Source organism: Herpailurus yagouaroundi, unplaced genomic scaffold, assembly GCF_014898765.1.
Source record: "Herpailurus yagouaroundi ecotype Mexico unplaced genomic scaffold, PumYag 208, whole genome shotgun sequence".
NCBI lineage: Eukaryota > Metazoa > Chordata > Mammalia > Carnivora > Felidae > Herpailurus > Herpailurus yagouaroundi.
In genome coordinates, this window is record NW_024412439.1 from 10,978,481 (window position 1) to 10,991,379 (window position 12,899).

The window sequence follows — 12,899 nt, forward strand, 5'->3', positions numbered from 1 at the left end:
CCCGCAGACGCCGAGCGGAGAAGAAACCTGGGCGGGGGGCCCGCCGGCGCAGGTGAGGGCCCAGGTGTGGCCGCCCGGCGCCCCCCGCCCAACACGCCCCCGAAAGCAGATCGGAGCCGCGCACGGCCGGGGGGAGGCGTTTGGCGGATCGCGCGGAGGTAAATAAAAGTGCTCGTTTGAAGCCACTGAGTCACGCGCCTTCCGGTTACACGCCCCGCACGGGGTCCTTAAACGCGGAGGAGAGGAAAGGATTTCGGGATGACTCATTTGCCTCCGGCTTCTTTCGGCCCCGCCATGGCTGTCGCCTCCCTTCCCCGCGGTTCCGACCCTCCTTGGCAATCCCAAACTCCTGGGGTGTGTGTGTGGGGGGGGGGTGGTAAGTCATTTCCAGGCCCCTGTAACCCTCGGGGACCCGCCCCAACGCAAGACCCGAGAAGGGGAAAGTGGCTTCTCACTAGCAGGCAGGGCAAAAGCATACAGGCTCCGAGGGGCGCACAGACCCCGTGGTTTAGAGGCAGCGAAGGGCCCCAGGCCACCCAACCCTGGGCCCTCCTCCGTCCGGTCTCCACCTTCTCTCGTTCCGCATATCCAGTGAAGGGCCACCTTCTGAGTCAGCCTGCCAAAGACGTTCAAGTTCACCTGTTCGTTCACCAGGCAGAGAATTCCCCCTAGGGCATTAGTCCCCTGCTTCAATCCCCTTTCCTCCATTCTTAAAATCCCGGTGAGTGTGGGCTGGGCTTAGTGCCTCCGTGGCTAAGTACAGAAAGGGAAAAGTAACAGAGAAGCTTGGCACACGCCACTTTCCCCCAGTGAGTAAGTCATGTTGCTGTCATGTGCTCCCCGACCTGTTGCAATGAGGCCCCATCACCTTAGTGTTCTTCCTAAGAATCCCTAAGCTCTGTCTCATCCTGAGAAAACATCGGACGAATCCAACCTGTGGGACAGTCTACAGAACGCATGACCACTCCTGCCAAAGTGTCAAAGTCACGAGGGGCGAGGAAAGACCAAGAAACTGTGACAGACTGGAAGAGACAGAGGGGACATGATGTCTAAAGATGACGTGGTATCCTGGGTCGGATCCTGGGGCAAAGAAAGGACTTTGGTGGAAAAAACTGGGGAATCCAAATAAAATCTATATTTAGCTAACGGTATGGTGTCTGTGCTAACGTCTCAGTTTCCATAAACACACTGTGGTGGTTTAAGACATAACGTTAAAGGAAAATGGGTGAAGGGGCACAGGAACATTCTGTCTTTGCAGCTCACCTATAAACCTAAAAATTATTTCATTTTTTATAATGTTTTGTTTATGTATTTTGAGAGAGAGAGAGGCACAAGGGAGGGGCAGCAGGGAGAGAGAACTCCAAGTAGGCTCCAGGGAGCTGGTTCACTGGCTGCATAAGGAAATGCAAATTAATAAGAAAAAGAAAGTGAAATACACAATCCCCTGGTTTGCATCTATAATAGCTAAAATGAAATTTTAAAAAGAGTTCTGAAAAACATTTTTAACATTTATTTATTTTCAAGAGACAGAGAGTGAGCAGGGGAGGGTCAGAGAGACAGGGGGAGACACAGAATCCGAGGCAGGCTCCAGGCTCTGAGGTGTCAGCACAGAGCTCAACACGGGGCTTGAACTCACTAACCCTGAGATCATGACCTGAACCAAAGTCCGACTCTTAACCGACTGAGCCACCCAGGCGCCCCCTATCTTTGGTTTTAAATGCTGCACGGTAGGAGAGCATGTTTGGGGCAATGTGGGACCCACAGCTCCCTATGGAACAACCACAGGTGTCCTTACACAATCCGGACAGGCAGGAAGTCATTCCCCGGGGAATAATCCGGAAGCCAGCCGTCGGCCGCCAAGAGTCACCGCATTAGCATACACTCAGGTACTGTTCAAAAGGCCGTATTGTGAGTAACATAAGACACTCCTCTCTCCCCTATTACTTGGGAAATTCCAAGATTTTAAGAAGCACTGTGCCAGGAACTGGGACACACACAAAATATATATTATCATATCACAACATCACACCCCCAGCTTTTCCCCAGAGTGTTTGAAGGCACAGCCCAGACATCAGTCATCTTACTCATATGCATCTATAACTAACTCATAAGGGCTTTGAAAAAATTGTAACCACGGGGCCATTATCACACAGAAAAAGTTAGCATTTATTCTTTAATATCTTGTAATACCCAATTCACGTTCAAATTTCTTCGATTATCTCAAAGATGGCTTTTACAGCTGGTTGGTTGCAATCAAGAAATAAACAAGGTCCAGGGCGCCTGGGGGGCTCAGTGGGTTAAGCGACCGGCTTCCGCTCAGGTCATGATCTCATGGTCTGTGAGTTTAAGCCCGGGAGTCAGGCTCTGTGCTGACAGCTCCGAGCCTGGAGCCTGCTTCGGATTCTGTGTCTCCTTCTCTCTGCTCCCCCACCCTTAAAAATAAATACACATTAAAAAAAAAAGGAAGAAAGAAAGAAACAAGGTCCACACGTGGCTTTGGCTGCTGTGTCCCTTTGGTCTCTTTTACTCTGTAAGGGGATTCCCTGTCTTTTTTCTTTCCTTTTTGTTTTCATGCCACTGTGAGAAACTGAATCATTTGTCCTGTAGAAAGTTTCTCATCCTGGATCTGGCTGACCGCTGACTTGGGATTTTTTTTTTTTTTTTTTTTTTAATTTGTCTGTCTTCCTTTAGTGCCTGTAAGGGGGTAGATAGATCCAGCTGGGAAAGGCCCTTCTCGAGTGGCCTCTGCCAACCTCCAGGCAGGGTTCATGCCACCTTCCGCCCCCTCTCCACCCCTCCAGCCAGCAGCCTCCAAATAAAGACATTGTGGAACTTCCCCCGTGTTCTTGCTCAACGGATTCCTTCTCAGCCTAAACATCACTTCCTTAGGAAAGTACAACTTCCTTGACTCCCAGATAAGGGTAGACCCCCGCCCCCCCCCCCCCCACCCCCCGCTGAGCCCTCAGCACCCTAAAACTCTAAAAGGGAAGCCTAGGTCCCTGCTGAATTGAGGGGGAATGGAGCTTTTTACCACTCTCTTGGCCAGAAAATAACCTTTCCCTAAATTCCTGCTGTCTACCGCATATGAAAGGATATGGTTATCTCCGACTGGTAGGATTACTAAGGATTTGCTGGTTCATTTGACTCAGCCGTGTGGCTCATTTTTTTCCATAAGCATACGGTACCTGTAGCACAAAAATGTTTAATTTACGAGTTGCTGTCTTTAATAATTCACTTCCTCAGTACTGATTGAATGCACACGAGGTTTCGTGCTGTACTTTAGAGAGGCGGCGGGGAGAACAGACATGCTTTCTGGCTCCGTGAAGCTTTCAGTCCACGGCAGGGGCCAGCAGGCTGTGGCCTCCGGCCAAATCTGGCCCTTTCGTACGACCTGCAGGCTACGAAGTCAAAAGAAGAACGTTTTGTGATGTGAAAATGGTTATGAGCTTCAAATTGCAGTGTCCCTAAATCTATGATGAAATAGACCCACAACTATTTATGTGTTGTCTGTGGCTACTTGAATGATTCAAACAGACTTGTGCTTGTGACAAACCATACGGCCCCACAAAGCCTAAAATATTTGCTAACAGGCTCTTCATAGGAAAAGCACAGCGACCCCTGGTTAAGGCAGGATTTTCAAAAAGCAGGGGCGCCTGGCTGGCTCAGTCGGAAGAGCATCCAACTTTGATCTCAGGGGTTGTGAGTTCGAGCTCCCCATGTTTGATGTAGAGATTACTTAAATAAACTTAGAAAGGAAGATTTTCAAAATGCAGATTTATGAGAGTTTATAAAGTCAATTTAGTGGGCCTCAAACAGCGTTCTATTTTTAAAAATTGTTTAATGTTTGTTTTTGAGAGAGAGAGAGAGGGCAAGTAGAGGACGTCGGGCAGAGAGAGGAGACACTGTTGCATCCACACGACTCCTGAAACAGAATGCTACGGGCACCAGTGACAGTCACAACAAAGTTTATTACAATGAGAGGCAAGGCCGACGGATCGGGGACCAACACTCTTGATAAGAGTGCGGCCCCGAACAGCCGGGGTACAGAGTTTTTATAACCGATCACATCGTTTTATCATCACCTGGGAGCAGAACAAAGAAACAGTTTCCAGATGAGTTAGAAACAGTTGCCTAATGAGGTGTTTACTTTAGACTTTCTGCCTCTAAGTTGCAACCAGTGGATGTCCTTGACCCAGCCTCTGACTCTCTTTTCTTTGAACTTTTGTTTCCTTAATTGGTGAAGCCTAATTTACAAGAGTATGAGGCAGTAGTTTACCAGAGCAAAGCAAGGCTGTTATCTCTTAACCTTCAGTGTCAACACAAAGCTGTTATTTTTCAAGCTAAGCATTAGCCCTACACTACAATTTAACCCTTACAACACAGAATCCAAAGCAGGCTCCAGGCTCTGAGCTGTCAGCACAGTACCGGTATAGGGCTCGAACCCACGAACCACGAGACCATGACCTGAGCCGAAGTCAGATACTTAACCAACTGAGCCCCCCAGGCGCCCCGCACCATATATGTTTATATGTGTGTTGCGTCATGATATGAAATGCACTCCTCACTGTAGACCATGGTCAAAACATCTGAAAGTCACTGGCTTAGAAGGAGGCCTGGAAGACACAGAGAAGTAACCAGAAAGTTACGGTACAGTGTGATTGCTGTGAGGGTGAAAAAGCTACAGACTTAGAGACAGAAGAGGCACTTAAGACAGCCTTGGGGTATCAGCGAGGGCTTCTTGGAAGAAATGACATCTAAGCAGTGACCCTGAAGGACAAGTAGGAGTTAGCCAGGTAAAGAAGAGAAAAGATGGTCACGGCATGTGCAAAGGTCCTGGGGCAAAAGTAAGTAAGGCCTTTGGGAGAAACTACAAGGGGTTCAGAGTTTAGAATGAGGTGAGGCTTCTTTAAACTACTTCTTTCCTTACTCTCCATCACATTACTCTTCCATTTTCATTGAGCAATTATCAGTTACTTGGTTATCTCATTTATTTATTTACGTTCATTACACCTCCTCCAACACATTCGAAAAAGTAAATTCCATGTCAGGGGACACCTGCCTTGTTTATAACTACGGCTTTTGCTTATAACAGCCACTCAGCACTTACTACAGGAGTTTCAGGAACATATCCCTGCTAGATTGGAGGGACGAATGGACCCTGGGAGGGTTAAGACTTGAGGAGACCCACCCACTCGGAGGCTTTGGTAAAAATGCGGGCGAGAGCTTATGGTGCCTTCGATGTTGGGGACAAGCAGATGGACGTTAGGGCTAATGAGGAGCCGGGTAGCATCAGCGAACAGATACTGGGGCCAAGAAATGAAGGGTGCTGGTGGCTCCCAGCTGGGGCAGCGAGACAGACACAAGAGCCACCTGCTCGTGACAGCACGGCCATGGACGTGAGGAGTGGAGTTAAGTAGCTAGAAGGGGGTCGGAGAGAAGGGCGAGGAGTTCAGGAGGCTCTGTGAAACGTGAGCCCTCTGTGGGCCTCCTCGTGACTCCGGAGGCAGCTGACAGAGTGATGGGGGCGGGGGTCACACAGCCAGGGGTGGGGGACAGCGTCCGGAGAGAGCGAGGTGCCTTCTCAGCAGAATCCTGGTGCAGGACAGGACAAGGAGGAAGAGGGGCCGGCAGGGGCATGACAAGTCCTGAGGGTGGCAGGAAAACCGGGAGAGACCGTAAACAGAGAGAGGGTGGTCAGCTGTGTAGGATGCTGAAACAGGGTGCGTCAGGGAAGATAAGGTGATGAAGTGTCCCCTGGACGCCGGACCGGGACACGGGAGCATTTGATAGAGTGGCGGGTGCAGACTGGAAAGGGCAGGGAAGGGGGGGTGCGAATTAGAGGCAACCCTAAGAAGAAAATTCAAAGGACCCTTAATCCCAACACCCGGGGACAGCCACTGTCACCGTGTCGGTGTGTTCACAGCCTCTGCACATCCTTTTTTTTTTTTTTTTAAGTTTATGTATTTATTTTGAGAGAGAGAGAGAATCCCAAGCAGGCTCCACACTGTCAGCGCAGAGCCCGATGCGGGTCTTGAGCTCACGAACCGCGAGACCGTGACCCGAGACAACGTCGAGGCAGATGCTTAACCGACCGTGCCACCCAGGTGACCCCCTCCACGCATCTTTTTACAAAGCTTTAATGACCTAGATGGACACGGTGCCAACCAGCCTGCTTTTTTTCATATAACATGTGACCCAACGGATGTCCGCGTCCTCATGCAGTCTCTCTTCATCGATGGCTCAAGCTGATTTACTTTATGAACGCGACATACCCAGGCCCACATTGGGGACAGTTGGGACATTCCTGATTTTTCTCTGCGATAAATGAAAGAGGAAGTAGAGAGTGTCCCGGGACACAAAATAGCCTGAGCCTGCCTGGTGGGTGGGGGATTGCTTTGCGCGGAGTCTCTGGCCGGGGACCGAGGAAGGGAAATCCGTATCAGGGGAAGGAAGGCAACAGGGGTCTGTGTGGGGCCCTAGTCCCAACCAGGACAGCGCCTGATCTCAGGACACAAAGTCACCCACAGAGGGAGCTCCTCCCCCTTCTCAGGGGACACAGTGTGGCTCTGAGGGGGGGAGGACATTGAAAACCCCAAAGAACCCGGAAGAATGGCGCTGGCCGCCGGACGACCGGAGGGTTTGGGAGCTGTCACTTTGCACTGGGAGCATCGCCCAGGAGGGACAGGAGGCACCACGGATACGGGTACCCACCTGCTCGGGAGGTCATGGCTTTAGTCTCCCAAGTGTTTGGAGAGTCTCCTGCTGTCTTTCTCTCATTGATTTCCAGTTTGCGTACCTCGTGGTCAGAGAGCACGCCCTGTGTGATTCCAGAGCCTGGTCTCGGGGGCCGGGAGAGGGTCCGTCTTGTATATGCCCTGTGGGCGCTTGACAGAAACGTGAAGCTTGCTGTCGTTGGGTGAAAGGTGTCAGCTGTTGGCCGACGGTGTGGTTGGCTTCTCTAGCCTTGCTGACTTTCTTCTGCCTGGCCGCTCAGTCAGTGGCTGGAGGTAGGTCATGGGTCCTGGGCTTAGACAAACCCGGTCGGAACCCAGGCAGATTCAGACCCGGAACCCTGGAGAATCTCGTGTGAGAGCCACGCTCTGTTGGCCTGGCACGGAAAACACAAAGAGGCGATGTGCACGCAGGGCTTAGTCGAGTCGGACTGTGTTCTAAGCGCTTTATTTACATATGTGAGTAAGTTTCATCCTCGTAACAAACCTGGAGGTCCTGTGTTCTTTTTTTTTATTTTTTATTTTTTATTTTTTTTTTCAACGTTTATTTATTTTTGGGACAGAGAGAGACAGAGCATGAACGGGGGAGGGGCAGAGAGAGAGGGAGACACAGAATCGGAAACAGGCTCCAGGCTCTGAGCCATCAGCCCAGAGCCCGACGCGGGGCTCGAACTCACGGACCGCGAGATCGTGACCTGGCTGAAGTCAGACGCTTAACCGACTGCGCCACCCAGGCGCCCCAGGAGGTCCTGTGTTCTTAGTATCCCCCATTTTACAGATGAGAAGACTGAGGCACGGGAAGGTTAAGTCAGGTCACCAAGGTCAGTAGGGGAGCCCGGAAACAATATGTGCTTGTAACCTCTTGGGAAACTGCTTCTCGGAAAACAACACAACTTCCCGGAACAGATAACAGAGGGCTTACTTTTGAAAGGCTTTTATTTCCGCTTCATGATTGGCCATGAACAGAATCACAAACACGTCTGCCGAGTTTTCTGTGAAATTCACGGAGAGATTGAAGGCGGGGGGGGGGGCAGCTCCTGGAAATGGATCAGCGAGCTTCTAGAAAGATCACTAAACTCTACCTGACACCGCCCGCCTCATCACTGTTTGTTTGTTTGTTTTTAATGTTTATTTATTTTTGAAAGACAGAGTGTGAGCAGGGGAGGGGCAGAGAGAGAGGGAGACACAGAATTCGAAGCAGGCTCCAGGCTCTGAGCTGTCAGCACAGAGCCTGACACGGGGCTTGAACTCATGAACCCTGAGATCATGACCTGGGCGGAAGTCGGACCCTTAACCGACTGAGCCACCCAGGCGCCCCAGGCAAGTCTTGACTTCATGTGCCTCAGGTGTAAAATGCAAACTCAGCTTTGAAGACTTATTATTATGGAGAAAAGAAGTAAATATCTCGTTAATAATATTTTACATTGATTACATGGTTAAATAACAACAGTTTAGATATATTAGGTTAGTTAAAATATCGCCTTACTGGCGCCTGGGTGGCTCAGTCGGTTAAGCGTCTGACTTCAGCTCAGGTCATGATTTCACAGCCCATAAGTTCAAGCCCCGCGTCGGGCTCTGTGCTGTCAGCACAGAGCCTGCTTGAGATTCTCTCTCTCGCTCTCTCTCGCTCTCTCTCTCTCTCTGCCCCTCCCTGCTTGCGTTTGCTTGCTCTCTCTCAAAATAAATAAATAAACATGAATGAAAATAAAATAAAATACCTTCTTAAAAAAAAAAAAAAGACAAGCCTCAGGGGTCAGATGCCTGAGTTAGAATCCAGGCTCCCCACTTACTAGCTTCACGATCTTGGACAAGTTACCCTCTCTGCATCTGTTTCCGCACCTGCAGAAAGGGGACAGCAATAGGACTGTCATGAGCACGAGGCAGATCACTAAACCTAGATGCTTACGAGGTCTTTGGCACAGAGGCTCCCATAGATGCTGCACATTGTCATTACTAGCCCAGCAAAGTGCTGGAGAGGACAAGCCCAGGACGGAACCCACAACTGAGACGAACCCTCCACTTTCCCAGAGACGCCTTCTAACCCTGTTGGCCACCCGCCACCCCCCGAAGTCCACGTTTGCCAGGGCTTATCCCCGAGTGACGACCTCCTACCTCCCCCCATCGTGCCTCAAACCATCAGACTGCTTCTCAGCTGCCCTCTTGCTCTCATGGGAACTTGGCTCTGCTCCGAACTGAGTCCTCGAAGGGACGGTGGTCTCTCCCACATGGCTCGCATCCTGAGGTGAGGCACGTGTCTTTCGGCCTCCCTGCTGCTGCTTCCACTCTGAGGTCTCTCGCCCCCCCCCGCCGCCACCTTACTTGCAAAACCCCAAGCGCGACTGGACCAAACCCCACCGACGGGGACACTGTGCCCGAGCTCCCCAGCACGGCTGGGGGCGGCGGGTCTCGCCGTGAGTCCCCAGCGGTGAAGCACCCGGAGGCTCTCAGCCCTGCCCTCCTGGGTTCTCTGGACAGACGACGGCGCACCGCCTCGCTCCCCAGAGGGCAGCACTTCATCGCCACCCTCGGCCAGCCATCCGGGTCTTCCCTCTCCAGAGAGGCCACTGCTCATCTTTCCCCTGGGACTTCTCACCGTGACCGCTCCCTGCAAATTCCTCTCTGTTTCTTGGTCTTTTGTGTTGAATTTGCCCCTTGGGTGCCTTGGTCACCTCTGTCCCCCCGTTCCCGTCCCCGCCACTCCGATGGAGGTGCCCTTGTCGAGACGGTCTTGCCAGACCCCATAGGCAGGTCCCACCCTCCGGCAGGGGGGGGGGGGGGCGCATTTCACGAAGCTGCGCTCCCTCCTCGGAACTCGGCCTTGGCCTCCAGGACTCACACTGCCCTGGTCTTCCCCAGGCCTCGCCAGACGACCCTCTCCTGGCCCCTCCACCTCTTGCCCGCCTCCTATTCTCTCTCCTCTTTTGTCGCCCCCCCTCCCCCGCCCCCCCCCGCCCCCCCCCTCCCCCCCCCCCCCCCCCCCCCCCCGCCTCCTCATGTTGATAATGGCAGCCCCATCCCATCACCAACTCCAGATCTCGGGGTCAGCTCCCTCTTCACCTCTCTCCCCTGCTCTCCCCTGGCTCCCCAAGCTCGGACCGCTCCACCCCTCTGCCGCGACTGCCACAGCCCACGCTCATCCCCAGGGCCTTTGCACATGCTGTTGGCTGCACCCCACACTCTCCCTGCCAAACCTCCCTTCTTTCCTGGTCGTCCCTGCCTCAGAAAGCCCTTCCCGGGCCCCCGGAATGACAGCAGTCCTCAACAGCTGTGACTTCAGCGCCTAAACTCCTATTTCTCTGCACGATTCATTGCTACCGAAGGCTGTGCATTCATTGGCTTACGTGCTTACTGTTTGCCCCTCCCAACTGAACCCCCAGCATGTTCAGCAGTGCCTGGTATCAGGGCGCCTGCGTGGCTCAGTTGGTTAAGCGTCCGACTTCCCTCAAGTCATGATCTCACAGTTTGTGAGTTCGAGCCCCGAGTCGGGCTCTGTGCCGACAGCTCAGAGCCTGGAACCTGCTTCGGATTCTGCGTCTCCCTCTCTCTCTGCCCCTCCCCTGCTTGCATCCTGTTTCTCTCTGTCTCAAAAATAAACAGACATTAATTTTTTTTTTTTTTTTTTTTTACATCTCGGCACTTCCCCTCTGTCTACGTCATCAGGCCTGTGGATGAGGCACCAGACCAATCACGAGCACAGGACTTAGAGTCTGACAGGCCCGAGTTCAAGTTCCGGCTTGAGCGGTCCCAGCTGTGTGGTCTTAGGCAAGTTACTCAGCTTCTCTGAGCCACGTAGACTCATTCTGCAAACATGTGCCGAGTGCCTACTTTACAACGGGGTCACCTTGCTACGCCTGTCCTAAGGATTATAGAAGATAACGTAGGCCATGTCTCTAGAACCAAGCCCAGCTAATTATGATTAAGTACTCAATCATCTGGTGCCGTTTATTCTTCACGTTTCGTCATGATATGGTCTCAGGGCCTATTTATAATCATCCGTGTTTACAATCTGGATTTTCTCATTGGTCAAAAACTATTTAGGGCCAGGGCACCCGGCTGACTCAGTCTCTGGAGCGTTGAGACTCTTGATCTCGGGGTTGTGGGTTCTAGCACCACGTTGGGTGTAGAGATTGCTAAAAATAAATAAATAAATAAATAAATAAATAAATAAATACACTTTAAAAAATTTATTTAGGACTGCCTCAGGGTCCTAAAGGGGTTGGGTTTTGTTACAAATGCTTGGAAGTTTCCAGTTTATTGCACTGGGGGTCAGAGAACGTGGCCAGGTCAGTTTCAGGTTTGAGGAACTTGGAATTTCTTTCAGGGTCTAATGTTGATTTGTGAATGTTTCATTGGCAGTGAAAAGGTGTGTTCTCCATTTATAAGATACAAAGGTCAAGTATTTGAACACAAGCCCCAGGATGGATAATTTATGACTGACCACTGCTGTATTCCTGACATCCAGCAACTGGCCTGATGTACATCATCCAGGTTCAATAAATATTTGTTGAATGAGTGGCTAATTAATCAAGCAACCTTATTATCACTTAGATTCTCAATACCTTTGTACCTTTGCATATTTTTTTCCTACTCCATCTGTCAAAGCCTGGTGAGTTCTGTCACATCTTCCCATCCCAACCCATTACATATTTTTTAAAAGATTTTATTTTATTTATTTTCTAATAAATTTTTTTTTTTAGAGACAGAGCGAGTGCATGTGAGCAGGGGAAAGGCACAGAGAGAGAGAGAGAGAGAGAGAGAATCCCAAGTAGGCTCTGCATCATCAGTCCAGAGCCAGAAGCAGAGCTCGAACTCAGGAACAGTGAGAACATGACCTGAGCTGAAATCAACAGACGCTTAACCGACTGAGCCACCCAGGCGCCCCTAAAAAAGCATTTTTAACTTGCATTTCTTGGTGCAAAGTTGAGAGCAAAATAACATGGCAATTAATCAAGAAATTAAACTGGGGCGCCTGGGTGGCTCGGTCGGTTAAGTGTCCGACTTCGGCTCAGGTCATGATCTCACGGTTCGTGAGTTCAAGCCCCACATTGGGCTCTGTGCTGACAGCTCAGAGCCTGGAGCCTGTTTCCGATTCTGTGTCTCCCTCTCTCTCTGCCCCTCCCCCGTTCATGCTCTGTCTCTCTCTGTCTCAAAAATAAATAAACGTTGAAAAAAAAAAAAAGAAAAATTAAACACATCGCCTTCCTGCCGTCCCCAGATAATAGTGACAGAATTACAGACACAATGTGGCCCCGCGGTTCCAATCTGTTCCAATCTGGCCCCAAGGTTGGAAGGGAGGTTTCCGCACCTGTTAGTGCCCCACTGTGGCTCCTGTAAAGTCCTATGTTGAAGTCCTAGGCTCCAGGACTTCAACATGTGGCTGTATCCAGAAGTAGGGTCTTTAAATAAGTTAAAATGAGGTCACCACAGTGGGGCTTTACCCAAAATGACCGATGTCCTTATAAAAAGAGGAAATTGGGGCACAGACACGTACAGAGGGAAGATCACGCGAAGTCACAGGGAAAAGGAAACCAGAGAAAGCGCACTCAGAGGCAGCCAGGCCAGGGGCGCCTGGGTGGCTCGGTTGGGCGTCCGACTTCGGCTCAGGTCATGATCTCACGGTCCGTGGGTTCGAGCCCCGGGTTGGGCTCTGTGCTGACAGCTCAGAGCCTGCAGCCTGCTTTGGATTCTGTGTCGCCCTCTCTCTCTGCCCCTCCCCCGCTTACGCTCTGTCTTTCAAAAATTAATAAATTTTTTAAAAATAAAAAAGAAGAAGAAGAAGAAGAAGCAGCCACCAGCCCTGCCAACCTCCTGATGCTGGCCTTAGGGCTTCCAGAACCGTGAGAGTAAATTTCTGCTGTTTAAGCCCCCAAGTCCGTGGTCCTTTGTTCCTCAGCCCCAGCAGATGAATACATCACCCAGAAGGGCCAGCCAGAGGGGAACCTACGGAGGGGACAGAGCATCCTGTGGTCCCAGCCAGGCTGCCCCCTGCTGGGGGCTCTTCCTTGCTGCTCAGCGGTCCCTAATTAGGATGCGACCCACACCTCTCGGTAGCACTGAGCAGAGAGTGACCCTGAAATAAATGTACAATTGACTCTTGAACAACATGGGTTCGAACTGCGTGGGTCCGTATAGACACGGGTTTTTGCAATAAATACAGTACGGTGCTGT

The 12,899-nt window shown here is 51.1% G+C and overlaps 1 long non-coding RNA gene across 1 annotated transcript; it reads left to right on the forward strand.

Annotated features, from left to right (window-relative positions):
- Positions 1 to 8,502: 8,502 nt before the first annotated feature.
- LOC121015771 (uncharacterized) lies at positions 8,503 to 10,860 on the forward strand. The gene is made up of 2 exons (XR_005783957.1): positions 8,503 to 8,973; positions 10,392 to 10,860. It is a non-coding gene; the product is annotated as an uncharacterized LOC121015771 (long non-coding RNA).
- The last annotated feature ends 2,039 nt before the right edge of the window (positions 10,861 to 12,899 follow it).